This window comes from Aotus nancymaae, unplaced genomic scaffold, assembly GCF_030222135.1.
Source record: "Aotus nancymaae isolate 86718 unplaced genomic scaffold, 86718_ANA_hifiasm-v0.15.2.pri h1tg000015l_0, whole genome shotgun sequence".
NCBI classification, from domain to species: domain Eukaryota; kingdom Metazoa; phylum Chordata; class Mammalia; order Primates; family Aotidae; genus Aotus; species Aotus nancymaae.
The window spans coordinates 1,721,745-1,733,912 of NW_026988426.1; the positions used below are offsets into that span (position 1 = coordinate 1,721,745).

The following is a 12,168-nucleotide window of genomic DNA, read 5'->3' on the forward strand; positions in this document are numbered from 1 at the left end:
GATTACAGGCATGAGCCACCATGCCCAGCCCTGTTTCTTACTTTTTTTTTTTTTCTTTTTTGAGTTGGAGTCTTACTCTGTCGCCCAGGCTGGAGTGCAGTGGTGTGATCTCGGCTCACCACAATCTCCGCCTCCTAGGTTCAAGTAATGTTCCTGCTTCAGCCTCCCAAGTAGCTGGGACTACAGGCATGTGCCACCATGCCCGCATAATCTTTGTATTTTTAGTAGAGACAGGGTTTCACTATGTCGGCCAGGCTGGTCTGGAACTCCTGACCTCATGATCCACCCACCTTGGCCTCCCAAAGTGCTGGGATTACAACTGTGTGCCACTGCACAGCTTTTTTTTTTTTTTTTTTTTTTTCAAAGTTTTAAATGATCTTATGAATCTATTGTTGGCTACATTGACTGGAAACTTTTAATGTTGTGACAAATTTTTTCATTCTTAATGCTTAGTTGTCTTGATGAAGTAATGTGAGTCAGTGAATGATACGGTTTTCATTTAGGAGAGGGATCCGTTCTTATCTCCATCACTAACATTGCCAGGTCACCTTGAGCAGTTGCTTAAGCTCTCTGAGCTTCTATTTTTCTTCTGTGCTCAATCAAATTGAGCATAATGATTTTACCCTGATTTATACTGTGCTGTGAATAATGATTAGCCAAATAATTATAATGGCTTTTATGATAAAACCAGGCAAAATACTACCATTAAATACTTCAGTGTTATGGAAGTAGCACCATAAAATGATAAACAGGAAAGAAATTATAAGGCACTTTGTTTTAGAAGATTCTGTGTATTTCTTGCTTTTTTTTTTTTTTTTTTTTGAGACGGCATCTCATTCTGTCACCCAGACTTGAGTGCAGTGCTGTGATCTCAGCTCACTGCAACTTCCCCCTCCAGGGTTCAAGCGATTCTCCTGCCTCAGCCTCCCAAGTAGCTGGGATTACAGGTGTCCGCCACCATGCTTGCCTATTTTTTTTTTTTTTTTTTTTTTTTTTGTATTTTTAGTAGAGACAGGGTTTCACCACGTTGGCCAAGCTGGTCTGGAACTCCTAACCTCAGGTGATCCACCTGCCTCCGCCTCCCAAAGTGCTGGTGAGCCACCATGCCTGGCCACCTTTGGATTTTCTGTTGACCTTTCTATGTGTTGAATTAATACTGCCTCAGTTGGACATGTTGGCTCACACCTGTAATTCCAGCACTCCGCACGGCTGAGGCAGAAGGATTGCTTAGACCGGGAGTTTGAGACCAGCCTGGGCAACATAGCGAGACCCTATCTCTATAAAATAATAATAATAATACTGCCTCATTTGGTAGAACACAGAGAGAGAAAATGCTGACATTACTTTCTTTTGCTATTACTTACGATTACTTTTTTTTCCTTTCTTCTTATGTATTTATTGTTTTAAAGAGATGGCGTCTCACTCTGTTGCTCAGGCTGGAGTGCAGTGGTGTAGTCATAGCTCACTGCAGCGTTGAACTCTTGGGTTCAAGCAGTTCTCCTGCCTCAGCTTCCTGAGTAGCTGGGAGCACAGGTGCATACCACTGAACCTGGCTAATTTTTAATTATTACTATTTTTTTTAAGATACAGTGTCTTGTTATGTTGCTCAGGGGTGGTCTCAAACTCCTGGGCTCAAGGAATCTTCCTGCCTCAGCCTCCCAAAGTGCTAGGATTACAGGCGAGAGCCACTGAGCCTGGCCTTGGCCTTGTTCTGCTGTAAAACATTCCACTGGGTTTATTTAAGATAGAAACATGACCTGGAGATAGAAATTGTCCTATAGAGATAGACTTTACTGAGGCACTTTTCTTATCTTCCAAAGCAAAGGTGGTTAGCCTATAATACTTCAGAAGAAACTGAACAAAAGAAAACAATAGTTTGGCAGTTGCTTCCTGTGTGGGACCTGTCTTCTTTTTCTGCCCAGGAAGAGCTCCTGCTTCAAGGGCTGCAGATTCTGTGTGGCAGATCTAGGGTGTTGGGAAAAATAACATTTTCATGTTAAAATTAAAAAATAGGGCCAGGCGCAGTGGATCACACCTGTAATCCCAGCACTTTGGGAGGCCGAGGTGGGTGGATCATGAGGTCAGGAGAGCGAGACTATCGTGGCCAACATGGTGAAACCCTGTCTCTACTAAAAATACAAAAATTAAAGCTGGGTGTGGTGGCACATGCCTGTAATCCCAGCTACTCAGAAAGGTGAGGCAGGAGAATTGCTTGAGCCCAGGAGGCGGAGGTTGCAGTGAGCCGAGATCACACCATTGCACTCCAGCCTGGGTGACAGAGTGAGAGTCTGGCTCAAAAAAAAAAAAAAAAGAATGATCCCCAATTATAGGTTTTCTTAGAATGTGATGGTATAACAGATCCTTGAAGATCATCTTTTAAGCTGTAAAAATGATGGTTCCTTAATGAGAGCTTTGTTCAGATAAAAAGGTCCAAATGCCCTCTGGACCTTAGTACTTGTGTTCTGACATGTACTTTATTGCTTTATTTCTCCCACATTATAATAATACTTCTGCTTTGAACCTGCAGAATATATATATATTTTTTATTTCTGAAGAACCAGATCTGCCAGGCAGTAGTGCGCAAAGCTTCCAGGCGCTCGACTCCTTGTGGAAGATGGCAGAGGGGTCAGACACATCCCATTGTGGCTCTTGCAAAGCAGTTGTTTTCATACATTCATTCAAGCAGGCAATTATTCATTTATTTCAGCAAACATTGATCAAGCACTAATTTCTGCCAGGCCCTGTGCTCCATGCTAGGAATGTAACAGTTGAGAAGGCAGCCTCTGTCTTCTCATGGGTTAGTTACACAGTTAAAAATAAGGTCATTGCCTAATGCCATCTAGCAAATATGTTGAAAGTCAGCTGTGTGTGCCAGGCACTGTTTCAGCCTCTAGGGATACAGTGGTTCATAATAAAAGATACAGTGCTTGCTTCAGTGGAGCTAGGCATTAAGAATAATACAAATAAAGAGAAGGTTTAATTTCAGGCTCTGCAAAGAGCTATGATGATGTCACACTAATATAGAGTGGGATGGGGGTGGAGTAGAGATTCCTTCCCCCATGAATTGGGGAAAAGCCCATCTGCCCTGTGTGTCCGTGTTCCTCATCCTATGAGAATAAGAAGAGAATAATATATATAGAAGAGCTTTTTGGGTCGGGCACGGTGGCTCCTGTTTGTCATCTCAGCACTTTGGAGGCGCGCAGATCTGGCCAACATGGTGAAACTCTGCCTCTACTAAAAATACAAAAAATTAGCTGGGCGTGGTGGCGTGTGCCTATAGTCCTTGCTACTCCGGAGGCTGAGGCAGGAGGATTGCTTGAACCTGGGAGGCGGAGGTTGCGGTGAGTCGAGATCGTGCCACTGCATTCCAGCCTGGCGACAGAGCGAAACTCCATCTCAAAAAACAAAACCCAAAAACAAACAGAGCCTTCCGGACTAGAAAGGATCACACAGATAGTATTAGTGTTTGGTGCTGGCAAAGCAGGTGGCACATCAGCTCCTCGTCCTTGGGGCTCAGTTGTGCCTCATAGGAGAGAGAGTTGTTTCTGCCACAACAGCCCTGCCTCACCCGCCAGGTTTGGGGTATGATCTGAATTCTGTCACACTTCCGATGGCAAATAGTTCATATGATTTTGTCATTTATTTTAAATTTAGTGCAATTGTAGAAGATGAATGATAACATCCTTATTTTAAGCAAACAGGTGTTTTGAAAACTTACCTCAGGATTGTCAGTTTATTGGAGATCAGTTCCCACCTTCAAAGCCAAAAGGCATGGCTGGTGGGTGCTCAAATGTGTTAACTTAGACGGTTTTCCCACAGGAGGAAGTCATTTGATCATTTAATGGTATCTGAATAGTGGAAACATGTATGTGTGTTGGGTATGCATAAATGCATTGAGCAAGATTGGAAAAAAGTGTTTGTTTCAGTAGCAGACAATGGCATGGAGTTCCGTTCTGTATAAGCCTAACATTTTTGGCATTCGAGTCTGTTGATATAAATGAAATGTGATTTTTTTTCCTTCAATGCAAATTTCAAGATATTCTACATTTGTATCAGAATTGATGGATCAGTGGCTCTGGTCCAGTGGCCTTGAAAGTGGCACAGCACGTTGGGAGGCTTAGGTGGGAGGATCACTTCAGCTCAGTTTGAGACCAGCCTGGGCAACATAGTGAGACCTTGTCCCTACAAGAAATTAAACAATTAGGTGTGGTGGTGCCTGCCTATAGTCCCAGGTACTCAGGAGGCTATGGTTGGAGAATCACTGGAGCCCAGGAGTTCAAGACTGCAGTGAGCCGTGTTCATGCCACTGCATTCTAGCCTGAGTACAGAGCGAGACCCTATCTCAGAAAATGAATGAATGAATGAATAGATGGATGAATGGATGGGAGATGGGGTTCCTACCTCAGAGGCACTTAACTTAGCTGGGAACAAAGCCACCTATGTATGGGAAGCAGTTGAATATAAACTATATGATTCTTAAAGTAAATAGGATTAAAAAGAGGGAGCTGATCATTGATGGTTAGGGTTGTAATTCCCAGAGCAGTCAAAACATTTATGTACATGTGGCCATCAGTATAATATTGGCCAATTTTTATTTTGCCAAGTCACTGCTCTAGCACTATTTTTTGTTACCTCTCATTAAAGAAAGGGCATTTTAACATGAAAAAAGCAGGAAAGACGTAGCACGAGAACAAAGAACAGCCACTTAAAATTAGTTAGTTTTATGAAAACTCTGCTTACCTTGTCCTTATTTTTTTGGTTTTGGCACTAGTGAAAATGTCATCACAGATGACGTCGGGAAACACTGGTGTGAGTGAGGCTTCACTGACAAAACGCCCGGCCTGGACCCTGAATTTAGGCCCCAGCAAAGAGAAAGGGATTGTCTGAGGCTTAAGTAGCAAGAATAAACTCTTGGAGGTAGTTGGGGTGGGTAAAAGGGGGTAATCCAAGCTATACCTTGAGGAATAGTGGAAAATAAATGTGTTGTTAGGGAATGAGAAATTGTAAAACCCAGGGAGAAACTTAGATTCACAGTAAAATATAATACAGAGTCATTAGAGGACTTTTTTGTTGTCTGTGAAAATGCCATTCAAAAGATTGATCTGAGCTGGGCACGGTGGCTCAGGCCTATAATCTTAGCACTTTGGGAGGCTGAGGCGGGAGGGTTACTCGAGGCTAGGTGTTTGAGAGCAGCCTGGGCAACACAGCGAGACTTTGTTTCTCCTGAATTTTTTAAAAATAGGAAAATTAGCTGAGCATAGTGGTGCACGCCTATAGTCCCAGCTACTCAGGAGGCTGAGGCGGGAGGATCACTTGAGCCCAGGAGTTTGACACTGCAGTCAGCCATGATTGTGCTCCAGCACTCTAGACTGGGCAAAGAGCGAGACCCTGCCTCTACAGAAACAAAAGAAATTGATGTAGTGGCTAAATGTCTTGTGGACTAGGGAGGCTTCCATCAGGGAGGGCATAGTTGTGTGTAGGTGATGCCAAGAATAAGAGAGTGGGTATAAAAATAGAAAACAGGCCAGGCGCGGTGGCTGACGCCTGTAATCTTAGCATTTTGGGAGGCCAAGGTGGGTGAATCACGAGGTCAGGAATTCGAGACCAGCCTGGCCAACATGGTAAAACCTCGTCTCTACTAAAAATACAAAAATTAGCTGGGCTTGATGGCACTCGCCTCTTATCCCAGCTACTTGGGAGGCCGAGGCAGGAGAATCACTTGAACCTGGGAGGCGGAGGTTGCAGTTGAGCCAAGATCGCACCATTGCACTTCAGCCAGGGCAACAGAGCGAGACTCCGTCTCAAAAAAAAAAGAGGAACAGACAAATTCCAGAGACCAGAGACATTTGGAAGAAAACAGTGATAGGACTTGGAGACACAGAAATGTAAGAGGAAGAGAGGAATAAAAACATAGCAGTGAAAGTTTCTAGCCATAGGCTAGAAAAATAGTAGACATATTGACACAAATTAGAAACTTTCTCAAGATTGAATAAAGTACTAAATCTTTGCTGCAGTTCTTTGTCAGAGTGGGTGGAACCACAGTAGTATTTTTATTTTTTGAGGTGGAGTTTCGCTCTGTCACCCAGGCTGGAGTGCAGTGGCCCAATCTTGGCTCACTGCAACCTCCGCCTCCTGGATTTAAGCACTTCTCCGCCTCAGCCTCCCAAGTAGCTGGGACTACAGGCGTGCGTCACCATGCCTGGCTAATTTTTGTGTTTTTAGTAGAGACGGGGTTTCACCATCATGGTCAGGCTAATCTTGAACTGACTTTGTGATCCACCCGCCTCGGCCTCCTAAACTGCTGGGATTACGGGCATGAGCCACCGCACCCGGTTTTTGTTTGTTTGTTTGTTTGTTTGTTTTTTAGGTAGTCTCACTCTGTCACCCAGGCTAGAGTGCAGTGGTGCAATCTTGGCTCACTGCAACCTCCACCTCTCTGGTTCAAGCAATTTTCCTACCTCAGTCTCCTGAGTAGCTGGGATTACAGGTGCATGCCACCATACCTGGCTCATTTTTTTGTATTTTTAGTAGAGACGAGTTTCACCATGTTGGCCAGGCTGGTCTGGAACTCCTGGCCTCAAGTTATCCACCTGCCTCAGCCTCCCAAAGTTCTGGGATTACAGGCATGAGCCACCATGCCTGGCCTCAAGTCGTATTTTTGTAACCCTGTCTTTTGGCAGGTAAAAGCAGCTCGTGTTACTAACTGAATGTACCTCTTATTAGCAAAACACTTCCTTTCCGTGTATTCAAATGCTTCATGAACATTATGTAATTTGCTTTGACCATATCCCTAACATCAGGAAAACTATGGGATGTGATTAGGGAATTATGGGATGTAAGAGGCATGATTCGGCTAAGGTAGAGGGCTGCTTCAGGGTTGGAACTGTAGAAACCATGCATTGGTCCACACTGAAATGTAAGCTCAGTTTTCTAGAAATGTGTCTTTTGTTAATTGCTATATCCTTGAAACCTCACTCGTACATTGGTACATAAATGTATTTTTAAAAAATAATAAATCTAAATAGGATGGGATTTTATGCTGTTGAATAAATTACATTTTATTCATATATCTCTGGAGTGAACAAAGAATTCCGTGTCTGGATCACAAAGCTATTTTTGTAGGAGAAATAAGTACCATTAATTTAGCCACATTCAGAATGACCCTAAATGATCCTTATAGAGAACTGAAGCGAATTTTTTCTTTCTTTCTTTCCTTTCTTCCTTTCTCTTTCTCTCTTTTCTTTTCTCTTTCTTTTTTTTTTGAGACAGCGTCTCACTCTGTCACCCAGGCTGGAATGCAGTGGTGTGGTCATAGCTCACTGCAGTCTTGACCTCCCCAGGCTCAGGTGAGCCTCCCATCTCAGCCTCCCAAGTAGCTGGAACTACAGGCCTGGCTAATTTTTGTATTTTTTGTAGAGATGGGATCTTGCCATGTTGCCCAGGCTGGTCTCAAACTCCTGGGCTCAAGCAATCCTGCCTGCCTCAGTCTCTCAAAGTGCTGGGATTACAGTCATGAGCCACTGCATCCGGACAAAGCAAAATTTTCTTTGTGTTAACACTGCTGAGACCTTTCCCCACTTTATGATGTAACCAAATTACATTGGAATGAGTCTTAAACTCAAACATTGTGAGTATGTGCAAAGAATTAATATTTGTGAGTTATGTGACCAGGATTTTTCTATACAGAAGCAATCTAGCACCAGCACCTCCAAAATCCAGGGCCCAGAATTAGTGGCTAATATTTGAGACTGCACAGGGAAGTAGGGAGGAATTGGAGTCTCACAAGGCTAGAGTTTTGCAAGGGAAAGCCACTGGAGAATTTTAAAAGGAAGACAGACAGGTTGGGTGTGGTGGCTCACGCCTGTATTCCCAGCACATTGGGAGGCCAAGGCGGGTGGATCATGAGATGAGGAGTTCCAGACCAGCCTGGCCAGCATGGTGAAACCCTGTCTCTACTAAAAAAACAAAAATTAGCCAGGCATGGTGACGCATGCCTGTAATCCCAGCTACTTGGGAGGCTGAGGCAGGAGAATTGCTTGAACCTGGCAGGTGGAGGTGTAGTGAGCTGAGATCGAGCCATTGCACTCCAGCCTGGGCGATAGAGAGAGACACCATCTCAAAAAGAAAAAGGAAGACAGACATGAGATGTAAGTCTCAAAACGATCACTTCATCATAGCTTGTGTTGGGAGCTTGGACAAGGGTGGAGATGCTAAGAATGTGACATATTTGAGATCGAGAGGAAAAGGACATGTAATCTTCTCGCTTGTGCCTTCTGTGGGGGCTGCTAAGGTCTCTGAACTGACCCATCCTGGGAGAGGACAGGTTTCTAGTCAGACTGGAAGAACTTCAGTTTTGGACACTAGTTTTCTATGAGAGTTGCTGAGGTATTCCAAGCTTTGGGAAAGAAAAGGAAAATTGAAGCAAACAGAATGTTACAGGGCCGCATGAAGAGAGCTCAAATAGATGGTGAGTTCAAATTAATGTGAGAAAATGAACAGCCCCTCTATATGCAAATAACAATGAGAAAATGCAGCAAAAGGAATGATTCCATCCAAATAGAAATGTGCAAGACTTTTATGAAATACTTTAAAATCTCGGCTGGGTGTGGTAGTTTACACCTATAATCCCAGCACTTTGGGAGGTTGAGGCTGGTGGATCACTTTAACCCAGGAGTTTCAGACCAGCCTGGGCAACATACTGAGACTCCGTCTCTACAAAAAATTTTTAAAAAATTATCCAAGTGTGCTGGTGTATATGTGTGGTCCCTGCTCCTCAAGAGGCTGAGGTGGGAGGCTCACGTGAGCCTGGGAAGTTTCAGGCTGCAGTGAGCTGTGATCACACCACTGCACTCCAGCCTGGGTGACAGAGACCCTGTCTCAGAAAAAAAAAACAAAAACTAACTCACTTGAGGGCATTGAAAAACTTAACAAAGGGATAAATGTGCTATATTCAGGAATGAGAATACTCAGTATTATAAGCAGGTAAAAAAAATTCCCTTATGAAGTCATTTCTTAAAAACTTGATCAAAATGATTCTAAATGTTAATGGGACAAAGAAGCACATGAGACTAGCCAGGCAAATGCTGAACAAACAGTAATGATGAGTTTTGGGGCTGTGGATTTTTTATTTTACGTATTTCCACATTTTCAAGTATGTATTACTTTTGTAATTAGAGTAACAAGAAATGGAGCATCAGCAGGAGGTGTAATTAATAGTGATCTATCCACTAAAAAGACTGAGGTGGAAAGGAAGGACATAAAGATAACATTACTCTGAAGAAGAAATATTAACTATGTGGAAGTAAGATCAAGGATATTGATTATCAAGGAATACTATGGATAACTGTATGCCAACAATTTGAAAACTTAGGTGAAATCAACAAATGTCGACAAAGGCACAACCTACCAAGGCTGAAGAAGAAATGGAAAAGTCTGAATAGACCTAACGAGATCAACAAACTTCTGGAAATTCACAAACTGCCCAGGGCTGACTGAAGAAGAAATGGAAAAATCTGAGTAGATCTATAGAAAGTAAAGAGATTGCATTAGTAATTTAATACACTTCTCACAAAGAAAATGAAAAGCCCAGGCCTAGATGCTGTCACTGGTGACAAACATTAAAGAAAAATTAATACCAATTCTTCACAAATTCTTCTAAAACAAAACAAACCAACACAAAAAGACGAGGAGGAGGAGGGAGTGTTTCCCCGCTCATTCTGTGAGGCCAATATCACTCTGATACCAAAACTGGATAGCCTATGAAGGAAAAGAAAATACAAACCAGTATCCCTTTGGAATATAGATGTAAATTTCCTCAACAAAGTACTAGCAAACTGAGTATAGCAATATATCAAAAGGATTGTGTACCATGACCAAGTGGTGTTAATCTCACAATGCGGGGTTGGTTTAACATCTGAAAATCAATTAATGTCATGCACCGTATCAACAGACAAAGTTCACACACCAAAGGAGCATCTCAACACATGTAGAAAAAGCGTTTGACAAAATCTAACACCATTTTGTGATGTCAAGTAATCCGCCCTCCTTGGCCTCCCAAAGTGCTGGGATTTCAGGCATAAGCCACTGCATCTGGCCTGGGGATGGCATTTCTTTTTGGGATGACAAAAATGTTCTAAAATTGATTGTAATGATAGTTGTCCAACCATGAGTATTCTAAAAACTATTGTATTACACACTTCGAATGGGCGAATTGTGTGGTATATAAATTATATCTTGGTTGGGCACGGTGGCTCATGCCTGTAATCCCAACACTCTGGGAGGTGGAGGCGGGAGGATTGCTTGAGGCCAGGAGCTTGGGACCAGTCTAGGCAACATAGTGAGAGCCAGTCTCTTAAAAATAAAAAAAAAGAAATTAGCTGGGTGCGGTGGTGTGTGCCTGTAGTCCCAGTGACTTGAGAGGCTGGGGCTGGAGGATCTCTAGGACCCAAGGGTTTGAGGCTACAGTGAGCTACGATTGTGCAACTGCACTCCAGCCTGGGGTGATGGAGTGAGATTCTGTCTCAGTAACTAACTTGGCTGGCTTGGTGACTCACGCCTGTAATCCCAGCACTTTGGGAGGCTGATGTGGGCGGATCACCTGAGGTCAGGAGTTCAACACCAGCCTGGCCAATGTGGTGTAACCCTGTCTCTACTAAAAATACAAAAAAATAAAATAAAATTAGCCAGACATGGTGGTGGGCACCTGTAATCTCAGCCACTCTGGAGGCTGAGGCAGGAGAATTGCTGAATCCGGAAAGTGGAGGTTGCAGTGAGCCAAGATCATGCCATTGCACTCCAGCCTGGGCAACAAAAGTGAAACTCTGTCTCAAAAAAAAAAAAAAAAGTATATATATATATCTTGTTAAAGCTGTTATATAAAAACTAAGTGAAACTTGGCAGAACAATATCTATTATGTGAATACATTTTTGTAAAATATAAGTTCTTAAAAAAACATAATATTCTTAAAATTGAGCAGAATTTGTGAAGCAGTGCAGAAGAGGAAAGTAACTCAGTGTTTTTTCCCTGACAGTCACTTTCACTGTGTAGCAAGCAGGTCTGGTGACAAACTGTCTTAACAGTAATTGGTACTACCTCATTACTCATTAATAAAGTAATAAGAGCCTTAATTGCATTCTTTCTGTACATCAACACTGTGCTAAGTTCTTTGTTTTAGAGACAGAGCCTTGCTCTGTTGCCCAGGCTGGAGTGCAGTGGCCCATCTCAGCTCACTGCCACCTCTGCCTCCCGGGTTCAAGTGATTCTCCTGCCTCAGCCTCCTGAGTAGCTGAGATTACAGGCATGTACCACCACGCCCAGCTAATTTTTATATTTTAGTAGAGACGGGGTTTCTCCCTGTTGGCCAGGCTGGTCTCAAACTCCTGACCTCAAGTGATCCGCCCACCTCTGCCTCCCAAAGTGCTGGGATTACAGGTGTGAACCACCCCGCCCAGTCTGTGCTAGGTTCTTAATATGCATTTTATCATGTTTTGTTCACACCACCCTGATGATGGCCCCATATATTTTTTTTTACCACCTTCCCCCTGCTTACTGTTTTCCAACATATCAAAGTTTACATTTACAAAATCGTATTATTTATTGAATACAAAAAATGCATAGCTTCTTCTATTGTTAGCAGTACGTATAAGGATAAATACTTCAGGTCTTTATTTGAATTGGTTTTTATGTGATCGTATGCAGTATAAGAATATTGGTAGGCCGGGTGCAGTGGCTTATGCCTGTAAACCCAGCACTCTGGGAGAACAAGGAGGGAGGATCACTTGAGACCAGGATTTCAAGACTAGCCTGGGCAACATAGTGAGACCCTATCTCTACAAAAATAAAAAAAAAATTAGCCAGGTGTGGTGGTATGTGCCTGTAATCCTAGCTGCTGGGGAGGCTGAGGCAAGAGGATTACTTGAACCCAGGAGTTCGAGGCTGCAGTGAGCTATGATCATGCCACTGCACTCCAGCCTGCGCCACAGAACAAGATCCTGTCTCTTAGAAAATAAAAAAGTATATTACTAAATCCATCTGAATGTGTTTTCAGATTTTTAGTTTAAAGCATTTTGTATTTGTTATAGTTGATCTTCAGTTTGAGGAGAAAACACCTTTTAGATGGTTGTCCATTTTTTTTGTTTAATGTTGATACCAGATTTGAAAGTCAAATC

The 12,168-nt window shown here is 42.9% G+C and overlaps 1 protein-coding gene across 5 annotated transcripts in view; it reads left to right on the forward strand.

Annotated features, from left to right (window-relative positions):
- Positions 1–12,168, forward strand: part of SMURF1 (SMAD specific E3 ubiquitin protein ligase 1) — a 118,937-nt gene that overhangs the window by 74,142 nt on the left and 32,627 nt on the right. The gene's annotated exons all lie outside the window — the stretch shown is intronic.